Below are 13783 nucleotides of genomic sequence, written 5' to 3'. Positions count from 1 at the left end.
CATATGCAGATTTTGACGCAGATTTGTTGTGGCTTTGCGGTCTAATTCGTGGAAATTGTCCACCAGGTCTAAACATGCCCTTACAGTTACATCACATGCCCTATTATGGTGGTATTCTCAACTAAAATCATTGCCACCTGTGGAAAGTACGGTGCTTAATGGCGGCACCATACAGTGTAACACAGGGTGCCTATGGACTCCACTGAAACCACTGCTCATGGTTCATGCACATGGCAATGCATGGATTCTAAGATCCCAACAACATTAGCTGGATATCTAATGTCTATAGTCACCTTAAGTGCAACCTACTACTGGTAAACTGATTTTTACAAACATTGGTACTGCAAATGTCTTTATACATTGTGTTATAATGTGTAATGTGCTCAGGTGATTATCTACTTTTATTACATACATCTACGCTACAGTTATTTTACAATATGTCTTTTGATTACTGCAAACAAATGCATTTTGACCATTTGATGCATATAAATCAATAGGATCAGACGACTAATCTGACATGATCAGTTGATAATTGTTATTCCAGGGAAGAGGAAGCCTCTAGAAATGTATTTAGAGCTTTAATATCTAAAAATCAAGATACGGCATAACATACACTCGATAGTCCTATAATTTGCATATCAATTGGTTGTAAAGCTTCCAGTAGATGCTAATATTCTTCACTATTCCAGTCCGCCATACATCATTATTGTCATCAGAACAACATAGACAATCTTCAAATATTGTAGCGATTTATCTACTGAATGAACGATTGTGATCACAGCACTTTCACTCCATCCTATGTTAAGATAGTCCTATGTCCATCCTATGTTATTATTTTCATTATTAGTTTTATATTATACTTATGCATTTATCATTGAAAGATTAACAAGACAACTGTATTAAACATCTGGTCCTATATTCCCGATATTAATGAATGTATGAACTGATCAATTTGTGCACAGAATACAGTTTGTACTAACGCACCTGGAAATTATTCCTGCCAATGTGCTGCTGGATAAGAAACTATAATGTATTAACTGGCTCAATATTATTGTTTCACGTTATATTGATATGCAGCTTATAATACTACCGTAATTCTGACGCATTTTAAACTCCAAACTACAGGACAAGGGGCAGAAAAAAGCCCCTTCCCCCTGGAATAGGGTTCCATAGTCATCTGTAAATAATATAAATGGTAAAATGTGAACATATTAGGCTCATCTGAAATGTTATTACTGTCACAGTGAATAAATGAGCGATTGCTGTAAGAACCTAGTGTAATAACTTGTAATTTAAAGTCTTATGCTGCTGTTTCCATTTTATTTTAATCTAGATATTAATGAATGTGCTATACCGTCCTTCAATAACTGTACTAGTACATCCATCTGCATAAACACCAATGGCTCTTATCAATGTAAATGCCTGCCTGGATATTATGGAGCCAACTATACAGGTAACATGCTTATATTCTATTTCATGTACTTTTACTATTATATAATCATTTAAAATTTAAAAATAGTTATTTGGTCTGCATGAATCACTGCTAACATGCAGCATTTCCCTTGTTAACTGTTTACCTTGTTTGCCAGTAAATTTACATATACAATGGATAAAAAAAAACTACACACCCCTGTTAAAATGCCAGGTTTTAATGTGACCCATAATCTGTACAATTATATTGAAAAACAAACTGAAAACTTTTAGGGTGGAGAAATAAAAATAAAGAACAAAAATATTGTGGTTGCATAAATATGCACACACTTAAACTAATACTTTGTTGAATTAGGGCGGGTTCACACATGGCGGAATTTCACTTAAATTCCGCTGCGGACACTCCGCAGCGTTAATCCGCAGCTGAGCCGTTTCTCCATTGACTTTCACTTTAATTTAGCAGTGTTCGTTTACACGATGCGTACAATTCCGCTGCGGAGCATAGGCTGCGGAGCGGAATTTGGTGTCCGCAGCATGCTCTGTCTGTTGCGGAGCAGTGGCGGACTCATGGCGGAATTTCTCCATTGACTTCAATGGAGAGTCAAAATTCCGCAATGAAGTCCGCAGATCTTATGTGTGCTGCGGAGCGTATTGTTTTTACTACCATGACATTTCTTCATTCTGGCTGGACCTATGTATTTCTAGGTCTACAGCCAGACTGAGGAAGTCAATGGGGCTCCCGTAATGACGGGAGCGTTGCTAGGAGACGTCTGTAAATAGTCACTGTCCAGGGTGCTGAAAGAGTTACGCGATCGGCAGTAACTGTTTCTGCACCCGGGACAGTGACTACCGATCTCAATATACATGTATGTGTAAAAAAAAATATAAGTTCATACTTACCGAGAACTCCCTGCGTCTGTCTCCAGTCCGGCCTCCCAGGATGACGTTTCAGTGTAAGTGACGGCTGCAGCCAATCACAGGCCAAGCACAGGCTGCAGCGGTCACATGGACTGGAGCGTCATCCAGGGAGGTCGGGCCGGATGCCGAAAGAGGGACGCGTCACCAAGACAACGGGCGGTAAGTATGAATTTCTTTGACTTTCACTAGGGAAAGTGCTGTCCCTTCTCTCTATCCTGCACTGAATAGGGAGAAGAGAAGCACTTTTCCTGCAGTCCGCAGCGGCCAGTCCGCATCAATTTTCTGCACATTTTGTGCAGATCCGCTGCAGAATCTGCAACGCAGATTCTGTGCGGCATTGATGCGGACAGTTGCGGAGGAATTCCGCCATGTGTGGTCATGCCCTAACCCTTTGACTTTATGACAGCATTCAGTGTTTTTGGGTAGAAGTCTATCTTTACTTGGCAATTGTTGCCCACTTTTCCTTGCAAAAGCGCTCCAAATCTATCAGATTGTGAGGGCATCTCCTGTGTACAGCCTTCTTCAGGTCACCCCACAGGTTTTCAATGGGATTCAGGTCTGGACTCTGGCTGGGCCATTCCAAAACTTTGATCTTCTTCTGGGGAAGCCATTCTTTTGTTGATTTGGAGGTGTACTTTGGGTTGTTGTCATGCTGAAAGGTGAAATTCCTCTTCATCTTCAGATTTTTAGCAGAGGCCTGCAGGTTTTGTGCTAATATTGACTGATATTTGGAACTGTTCATAATTCCCTCCACCTTGACTAAAGCCCCAGTTCCAGCTGTAGAAAAGCAGCCCCAAAGCATAATGCTGCCTCCAACATGCTTCACTGTGGGTATGGTGTTCTTTTGGTGATGTGCAGTGTTGGCTTTGCGACAAACATACCTTTTCGAATTATAGCTAAAAAGTTCAACCTTGGTCTCATCAGACCATAACAAATTTTCCCACATGCTTTTGGCAGACTTGATGTAGGTCTTTGCAAAACATGGCTTGGATGTTTTTATTTGTTAGAAAAGGCTTCCGTCTTGCCATCTTACCCCACAGCCCGGACACATGAAGAAAACGGGAGATTGCTGTCACATGCACTACACAACCAGTACCTACCAGAAAGTCCTGCAGCTCCTTTAATGTTGCTATAGGCCTCTTTCATCAAGTTTTGAGGGACGTCCAGTTCTTGGTAATGTCACTGTTGTGCCAAATATAATTCACTTTTTGATGACCGTTTTCACTGTGTTCCATGGTATATCTAATGCCATAGAAATTCTTTGGTACACTTCTCCTGACTGATGAATTTCAACAATTAGATCCCTTTGATATGTTGTAAATTCTTCACTGATCATGGCTTTTACTGTCACATGCAACAAAGAAAATGTCAGGAAAATCCTAATAGAACAGCTGAACTTTATATGGGGTTACTCAGAATCACTTTAAATAATGGCAGCTTTGTACTGTCTGCTATTTAACATGAGTTTAAATGTGATTGGCTAATTCTGAACACAACCACATCCCCAATTATAAGAGGGTGTTCACATTTATGCAACCACATTATTGTAGTTTTGTTATTTTTATTTTTCCCCTCTAAATGATTTCAGTTTGTTTGTGAATGGGTTTGTACAGATTATGGGTCACATTAAAGTTGGAAAAATTTCTGAAATGATTCATCTTGTACTGATTTTGTAACATGACAAAAACCTGGCATTTTAACAGGGGTGTGTAGACTTTTTATATCCACTGTATAGTAGCAAAGCTGATTTTGTCATTTAACTATGTTAAAGTTGCACTTTAAAAGTTGTTCGTTTACCTGCATTCTTCTGGAAAACCATAAATAACACATTGTGATCTCACAAATGCCAAACTCAGCTCTAATAATTTTGCAATTTAACACATGGATTCTATGTCCAGATACAAAGAATTAAGAAAGAGTATTACAATCCTTACGCAGTTCTTACATTATTAATAAATATTCATTTTTATAGATATTGTAAAAAAACGCCACTACTGGACCAACAACAACAACAACAAAATATAGTGCTATGGAACTACCAATTTCTCCACTTGTTTCCTTGTCTACTGCATCAACATCAAGTAAAATGTCTACATTTGTGATCACAGCCTCTATAGTGGATTATGCAAAGAATAGCACACTGGCCCCCGAGGCAACACAGACTGGAGTAGATCTAATGACATCAAATTTAAACACAGAGGGCATAAAACTCTCAACTCTGTTCTCAGTCTCTAATACTACAAGAACCGAAAGCAGCACCTCAAGTTCAGCAGGTGCCACTACTAAAGAACCAGACACATCCCATCTAGGCAGCTCTGTAACAACAAACCCGCAACCTAATGTTACTGGAAATATCTACTCAACACTGACCTCAATCCCTAATCCTACAGTAACTAGAAGAAGCACCTCAAATTCAGCTTCTACCATTACCAAAGAACTAGACACATCATATCAAAGCAGCTCTGCAACAACAAACACACAACCGAATGTTACAGGTAAAGACGACTCAACTATTGCCTTAGTCTCTAATACTTCAGTAACTGGTAGCAGCATTTCAAGCTCAGAATCTACCACTTCTCGAGAACCAGACACATCCCATCTCAGCAGCTCTGCAGCAATAAACCCACAAACTAATGTTACTGGAAATGTCTACTCAACACTGACCTCAGTCTCTAACTCTATAATAACTGGAAGTAGCACCTTAAGTTCAGTATCTACCAGTACTGAAGGACCAAACATATCACATCTAAACAGCTTTGCAATAACAAACCCGCAACCGATATCTGGAAGCAGCACCTCAAATTCAGCATTTACCATTGCCAAAGAACCACACACTACCCATCTAAACAGCTCTGAGACAACAAACGCACTACCTAATTTTACTGGTAATGTCTACTCAACACTCACTTCAGTTTCTAATTATACAATAACAGGTAGCATCACTTCAAGTTCAACATTTCCCAGTACCAAAGAACTAGAAACATCTAGTGTAAGCAGCTCTGCAATGACAAACCCACAACTGAATGTTACTGGAAATGTCTACTCAATTCTGACCTCAGTCTCTAATACTAACAAAACTGGAAGTAGCATCTTAAATTCAGTATCTAACAGTACTGAAGGACCAAATACATCACACCTAAGCAGCTTTGCGACAACAAACCCTCAACTTAATGTAACTGGAAATGTCTATTCAACCTTGACTTCAATCCCTAATACTATAGTAAATGGAAGCAGCGCTTCAAATTCAGCATCTGCCAGTACCAAAGAACCAGCTACATCCTAACTGAGAAGCTCTGCAAGAACAAACCCACAACATAATGTTCTATTCAACACTGACCTCAATCCCTAGAACTAAAAGAACCAGATACATCCTATCTAAGCAGCTTTGCGACAACAACCCCACAACCGAATGTTACTGGTATATTCTTCTCAACTCTGACCTTAGTCTCTAACACTACAAGAACTGGAAGCAGAATTTCAAGATCAGTATGAACCACTACGCAAGAAGCAGACACCTCCTATCTAAGCAGCTCTGCAACATCAAACCCACAACCTAATGTTACTGGAAATGTCTACTCAACAATGACCTTACTCCCTAATAATACAGTAACTGGAAGCAGCACCTCGAATTTAGCATCTACTATTACCAAAGAATCAGACACATCCTATCTAAGCAGCTTTGCGACAACAAACCCACAACGGAATGTTACTAGAAGTGTCTACTCAACACTCACCTCATTCTCTAATGTTACAAGGACCGGAAGCAGCACCTCAATTTCAGCATCAACCAGTACAAAAGAACGAGACACATCCTATCTAAGCAGCTCTGCAACAACAAACCCACAAACTAGTGTTACTCAAAATTTCTACTCAAGACTGTCCTTAATCCCTAATACTACAGTAACTGGAAACGGCACCTCATATTCAGCATCTACCATTACTAAAGAACCAGACACATCCTATCTAAGCACTGCAGCCTCGCGACAACAAACCCACAACCTATTGTTACTAGTAATTTCTACTCAACAATGACTTCAGTCTCTAATGCTACAAGGACCGGAAGCAGCACCTCAAATGTAACGTTTCCCAGTACCAAAGAACCAAATACATTGCATCTAAGCAGCTCTGCAACAACAAACCCACCACCGAATGTTACTGGTATAGTCTACTCAACTCTGACCTCAGTCTCCAATACTACAAGAACTGGAAGTAGCATTTCAAGCTCAGCATCATCCACTACTCAAGAACTAGACACACCCCATCTAAGAAGTTCTGCAGCAACAAACCCACAAGCTAATGTTACTGGTAATGTGTACCCCAATCTAACCTCACTCTCTAATACTACAAGAACTGGAATCCTCACCTTAAGTTCAACATCTCCCAGTACCAAAGAACCAAACACATCACATCTAAAAAGCTCTGCAATGACAGGCCTAGAACCGAGTGTTACTGGGACTGTCCATTCAACCATGACCTCAACTCCTATTTCTAACAGAACAGGAATTATCACTGCAAGTTCAGCAACTGTTTCAACCCTTAGTACTGAACAACAAGACACATCTCACCCAAACAACTCTGCAACAACCTTAAATTGCCTGCCTGTGAGGGTATGTGCACACACACTAATTACGTCCGTAATTGACGGACGTATTTCGGCCTCAAGTACCGGACCGAACACAGTGCAGGGAGCCGGGCTCCTAGCATCATACTTATGTACGACGCTAGGAGTCCCTGCCTCGCTGCCGGACAACTGTCCCATACTGTAACCATGTTTTCAGTACGGGACAGTTGTCCGGCAGCGAGGCAGGGACTCCTAGAGTCGTACATAAGTATGATGCTAGGAGCCCGGCTCCCTGCATTGAGTTCGGTCCGGTACTTGCGGCCGAAATACGTCCGTCAATTACGGACGTAATTAGTGTGTGTGCACATACCCTTACTGTAGCAGTCTACTCAACTTTGACTTCTCATAATAAGTCCACAGGAATCAGCACTACAAGTCCATCTGCAAAGCAGAGTACTAGTACTGGAGAATCACATTTTAATAAATCCGTAACTATAAATATTTTAAATTCTAGTTTTACAGAGTCAATATACTCAGTCCTTAATTCAACCTCAAGCACTAGCAACTTGGGAACTATTACCGTAGTGTAAAGGATCTGCCAGGCACTGCTTCGGGGTTAACTCCCAGAATTAATCAGTCAACACCTGAGTGTACATCCCTGAGACAGACACCAGCTTCCTCCACTCAGGCTGGCAGGCTTAGGAGTGGGAGAGCCTATCGCAACCTGGCCAGACTCAGCTAGCTCCCGCCCTCGGTCTATTTAAGCCTGCTCTTCCTGTCCATCTGTGCTTGTGAATTCTTTCCTTGAGGTTTCCTGGCCCAGCTACAGCTCCTGCTACTTTTTGATCCTGCTCCATACAGACCCCGGCTTACCGACTACTCTTCTGCTTTTCGCTTTGTACCTCGCACTCTCCTGGCTTGACTCGGCTCGTTCACTACTCTGTTGCTCACGGTGTTTCCGCGAGCAACTGCCCATTTCCCTTGCTTGTATTCCCTTGTTTGTTTGTCGTGTTTGTCATGCACTTACTGAGCGCAGGGACCGCCGCCCAGTTGTACCCCGTCGCCTAGGGCGGGTCGTTGCAAGTAGGCAGGGACAGAGTGGCGGGTAGATTAGGGCTCACTTGTCCGTTTCCCTACCCCCCCCACCATTACAAATTCACAAGCCCTATACCTAGTCTACCCTGGTCCCTGACACCATTATGGAACCCCGTGAAACCCTGGCTCAGCAAATGCAGGGTCTCTCCCTACAGGTCCAGGCCCTGGCTCAGAGGGTCAACCAGCCTGATGCTACCTTGGTAGTTCCCCTCACCGCACCCCTTGAACCCCACCTCAAGTTGCCCGACCGGTTCTCAGGTGACCGGAGGGCTTTTCTCTCCTTTCGGGAGAGTTGTAGGCTTTACTTTCGCTTAAAGCCTCACTCCTCAGGTTCTGAGAGCCAGCGGGTGGGTATAATTATGTCCCGGCTCCAGGAAGGGCCCCAAGAGTGGGCCTTCTCCTTGGCTCCTGGCGCCCCTGAACTTTCCTCCGTTGATTGTTTCTTTTCTGCCCTCGGACTTATTTATGACGAGACTGACAGAACTGCCTTTGCCGAGAGTCAGCTGGTGACCTTACGTCAGGGTAAGAGACCTGTTGAGGAGTATTGCTCTGACTTTAGGAAGTGGTGCGTAGCTTCTCGGTGGAATGACCCTGCCTTAAGGTGCCAGTTTAGGTTGGGTCTGTCGAATGCCCTGAAAGACCTGCTAGTTAGTTATCCCTCTTCTGACTCCTTAGACCAGGTTATGGCTTTAGTGGTACGACTTGACCGACGTCTCAGGGAACGACAACGTGAACGTTTATGTGTTTTTTCCTCCGACTCCCCCATGATGCCTCCCGAAGTCCCGTTGCTTCGTTTCTCCCCTAAAGACTCAGAAATACCTATGCAACTCGGGGCCTCCGTGTCCCCTCAACAACGTAGAGAATTCCGCAGGAAGAATGGTCTCTGCTTCTACTGTGGGGATGTCAAGCATCAAGTAAACAACTGTCCCAAGCGTAAGAATGCTGTCAGAGAGCTCCCGCGTCTAAGTGATCATCGGGGAGGTCACTTGGGCGCACAGGTATTTCCCGTAAATATGAAACGTACTAAGATATTGCTTCCCTTTCAGGTCTCTTTTGGTGGTAGGTCTGCTACCGGCAGTGCCTTCGTGGATTCAGGGTCCTCTACTAATATCATGTCTGTGGAATTTGCTATGTCTCTCGCTATGCCTCTGATTGATTTGCCTAAACCTGTTCCGGTAGTGGGTATCGACTCCACTCCTCTTGCTAATGGTTATTTTACACAGCATACCCCTGTTTTTGAACTCCTTGTTGGCTCCATGCATTTGGAGCAATGCTCTGTACTATTGATGCAGGGATTATCGTACGATTTGGTTCTAGGTCTTCCCTGGTTGCAGTTGCATAATCCTACGTTTGACTGGAATACTGGGGAGCTAACCAAATGGGGTAATGAATGTTGTACGTCATGTTTTTCTGTTAATTCTATTTCTCCCCCTAAGGAGGTGAATACGCTACCCGAGTTTGTTCAGGACTTCGCTGATGTTTTCTCTAAAGAGGCCTCCGAAGTATTACCGCCTCATAGAGAATACGATTGCGCTATCGAATTGGTACCAGGAGCTAAGCTTCCTAAGGGTAGGATATTTAACCTTTCTTGTCCCGAACGTGAAGCCATGAGGGAGTATATCCAGGAATCCCTGGCCAAGGGTTACATTCGTCCCTCTTCTTCTCCGGTAGGTGCTGGCTTCTTCTTCGTAGGGAAGAAGGATGGGGGTCTTAGGCCATGCATTGACTACCGTGGCCTGAATAAGGTCACGGTAAGGAACCAGTATCCCCTTCCTTTGATTCCTGATCTCTTTAATCAGGTTCAGGGGGCCCAATGGTTCTCTAAATTGGACCTACGGGGGGCGTATAACCTTATTCGCATCAAAGAGGGGGATGAGTGGAAGACTGCGTTTAACACGCCCGAAGGCCATTTCGAATACCTCGTCATGCCCTTTGGGTTGTGCAATGCCCCTGCGGTCTTCCAGAACTTCATAAATGAGATTTTGAGAAATTACCTGGGGATATTTCTTGTAGTGTTCCTTGATGACATATTGGTGTTTTCCAGGGACTGGTCCTCCCACATAGAGCATGTCAGGAAAGTGCTCCAGGTCCTTCGAGAAAACAAACTGTTTGCCAAAATCGAAAAATGTGTATTTGGGGTACAGGAGATACCATTTTTAGGTCAAATCCTCACTCCTCATGATTTCCGCATGGACCCTGCCAAGGTTCAGGCTGTGGCTGAATGGGTCCAACCTGCCTCCCTGAAAGCGCTACAGTGTTTTTTGGGGTTCGCTAACTATTACAGGAGATTTATTGCTAACTTCTCGGTCGTCGCTAAGCCTCTTACGGACCTCACTCGCAAGGGTGCTGATGTCCTCCATTGGCCCCCTGAGGCCGTCCAGGCTTTTGAGACCCTCAAGAAGTGCTTTATCTCGGCCCCCGTGCTGGTTCAGCCCAACCAAAGGGAGCCATTTATTGTGGAGGTTGACGCGTCCGAGGTGGGAGTGGGGGCCGTCTTGTCCCAGGGTACCAGCTCCCTCACCCATCTCCGCCCCTGTGCTTACTTTTCTAGGAAGTTTTCGCCCACGGAGTGTAACTATGATATTGGCAACCGCGAACTTTTAGCCATTAAATGGGCATTTGAAGAGTGGCGCCACTTCCTGGAGGGGGCTAGGCACCAGGTAACGGTCCTTACCGACCACAAGAATCTGGTTTTCCTAGAATCTGCCCGGAGGCTAAACCCGAGACAAGCTCGATGGGCGTTGTTTTTTACCAGATTCAATTTTTTGGTTACCTATAGGGCCGGGTCTAAAAATATTAAGGCGGATGCACTGTCGCGTAGCTTCATGGCCAGCCCTCCTTCGGAGGAAGATCCTGTTTGTATTTTGCCTCCAGGTATAGTCATTTCCTCTATCGAGTCCGATTTAGTCTCTGAAATTGCTGCTGATCAAGGTTCAGCTCCTGGGAACCTTCCTGAGAACAAGCTGTTTGTTCCCCTGCAATTCCGGCTAAGGGTACTTAGGGAAAATCACGACTCCGCACTATCTGGCCATCCAGGCATCCTGGGTACCAAACACCTCATTACCAGAAATTATTGGTGGCCTGGTTTGCCTAAAGACGTTAAGGCCTACGTCGCCGCCTGTGAGGTTTGTGCCAGGTCCAAGACTCCCAGGTCCCGACCAGCGGGCTTACTGCGTTCGTTGCCCATTCCCCAGAGACCTTGGACACATATCTCCATGGATTTTATCACCGATTTGCCTCCATCCCAAGGCAAGTCGGTGGTGTGGGTGGTGGTAGACCGCTTCAGTAAAATGTGCCACTTTGTGCCCCTCAAGAAACTACCCAACGCCAAGACGTTGGCTACCTTGTTTATCAAACACATCCTGCGTCTCCATGGCGTCCCCGTCAATATTGTTTCTGACAGAGGGGTACAATTTGTTTCATTGTTTTGGAGAGCCTTCTGTAATAAGTTGGGGATTGATCTGTCCTTCTCCTCTGCTTTCCATCCCGAAACCAATGGCCAAACGGAGAGGACTAATCAGTCTCTAGAACAATACTTAAGATGTTTTGTCTCTGACTGTCAATTTGATTGGGTTTCTTTCATTCCCCTCGCCGAATTTTCCCTTAATAACCGGGTCAGTAACTCGTCAGGGGTCTCTCCCTTTTTCTGTAATTTTGGGTTTAATCCACGGTTCTCCTCCGTTTCACCTGGTTGTTCCAACAATCCCGAGGTGGAGGTCGTTCATCGGGATCTGTGCACAGTCTGGGCCCAGGTTCAGAAGAACCTAGAGGCGTCCCAGAGCATACAGAAGGCTCAGGCCGATAGAAGACGTTCTGCTAACCCCCTGTTTGTGGTCGGGGATCTGGTGTGGTTGTCATCCAGGAACTTGCGTCTCAAGGTTCCGTCCAAAAAGTTTGCTCCCCGGTTTATTGGGCCGTATAAGGTCATTGAGGTCCTCAGTCCTGTCTCTTTCCGGCTGGAGTTACCCCCGTCTTTTCGTATACACAACGTGTTTCATGCCTCCCTCCTGAAACGCTGCTCCCCGTCCTTGGCCCCCTCGAGGAAACCTCCTGTTCCCGTCCTCACCCCTGAGGGGGTGGAATATGAGGTGGCCAGGATCGTGGACAGCAAGATGGTCCAAGGCTCCCTCCAGTACCTGGTCCATTGGAGAGGATACGGGCCCGAGGAGAGGACTTGGGTACCCGCCCGGGATGTTCACGCTGGGGTATTGGTCAGGAGGTTCCACCTGCGTTTCCCCAGTAAGCCAGGTCCACTTAGAAAGGGTCCGGTGGCCCCTCATAAAAGGGGGGGTACTGTAAAGGATCTGCCAGGCACTGCTTCGGGGTTAACTCCCAGAATTAATCAGTCAACACCTGAGTGTAAATCCCTGAGACAGACACCAGCTTCCTCCACTCAGGCTGGCAGGCTTAGGAGTGGGAGAGCCTATCGCAACCTGGCCAGACTCAGCTAGCTCCCGCCCTCGGTCTATTTAAGCCTGCTCTTCCTGTCCATCTGTGCTTGTGAATTCTTTCCTTGAGGTTTCCTGGCCCAGCTACAGCTCCTGCTACTTTTTGATCCTGCTCCATACAGACCCCGGCTTACCGACTACTCTTCTGCTTTTCGCTTTGTACCTCGCACTCTCCTGGCTTGACTCGGCTCGTTCACTACTCTGTTGCTCACGGTGTTTCCGCGAGCAACTGCCCATTTCCCTTGCTTGTATTCCCTTGTTTGTTTGTCGTGTTTGTCATGCACTTACTGAGCGCAGGGACCGCCGCCCAGTTGTACCCCGTCGCCTAGGGCGGGTCGTTGCAAGTAGGCAGGGACAGAGTGGCGGGTAGATTAGGGCTCACTTGTCCGTTTCCCTACCCCCCCCCACCATTACACGTAGGTTCAACAATAACAGTGGCCAGTGCTGGTTTTTAATCAACTTCTCATTTGAACTCTACAGGATCTAATAATACAAATATGGTATATTCTTCCACAAATAAAAATAACACAACTGATACTAGTATTGACAGTTCACCAACAGCACCATCTAGCAATGTTGGCAGTCAAATGTTACGTCTATGGCCGGGGGTCGTCAATCAGACTTACCCTTTGACGACCCCGGCCATGGACATCTCTCTTCTCGGCGTCAGCTCCCTCCAGGGAGACGCCGGCACTCTCTTCCGGGTCCTCGGACTGTTCCCTGCAGGGTGCGCGCGCCCGTGCGTGCACGGCCTTAAAGAGCCAATACGCGACCAGCTGTCAAACATCAATTATCACCGCAAATGGCTGCTGGATTATTTAAGGGGCTCTGCCCACTGGTTCCTTGCCTGAGCGTTTTTGTATACCCTAGTTGTCTTGTAAATGGTCTCCCAGTGTTTTCCAGTACCCAGTGTTACCCGTTCCTGCTGCCTGTACCCTGTATCCTGTGCTATCATATCTACAAGTGAAAGTCAAGTCGTGCCTTCCCGCTGCATCCGTGGTGTCACCTGCTGTGAAAGTCAAGTTGTGTCTTCCCGCTGCATCCACGGTGTCACCTGCTGTGAAAGTCAAGTCCTGCTTCCACTACTGTCTACATTGCCTCAGGTAACCGTTCTGAACTATAGACATTGTTTTGTACCTTGTTGGCCAGCTGCTACCCCGCTACGCGGTACGGCCCAGTGGGTAAACACCCAGAGCCGCGACATCAAACATCACATGTCAACAATAGTGCAACAGTAACAAACACAACAGTGGTGGCCTCTGTATCAAACTCTTCACATCTGACCGCTACGCCTTCTGTCTCACTGTTATCAATAAACACCTCTGTTCCC

The sequence above is a fragment of the Rhinoderma darwinii genome, chromosome 4, assembly GCF_050947455.1.
Source record: "Rhinoderma darwinii isolate aRhiDar2 chromosome 4, aRhiDar2.hap1, whole genome shotgun sequence".
NCBI lineage: Eukaryota > Metazoa > Chordata > Amphibia > Anura > Rhinodermatidae > Rhinoderma > Rhinoderma darwinii.
This window is presented reverse-complemented; position numbering follows the sequence as displayed.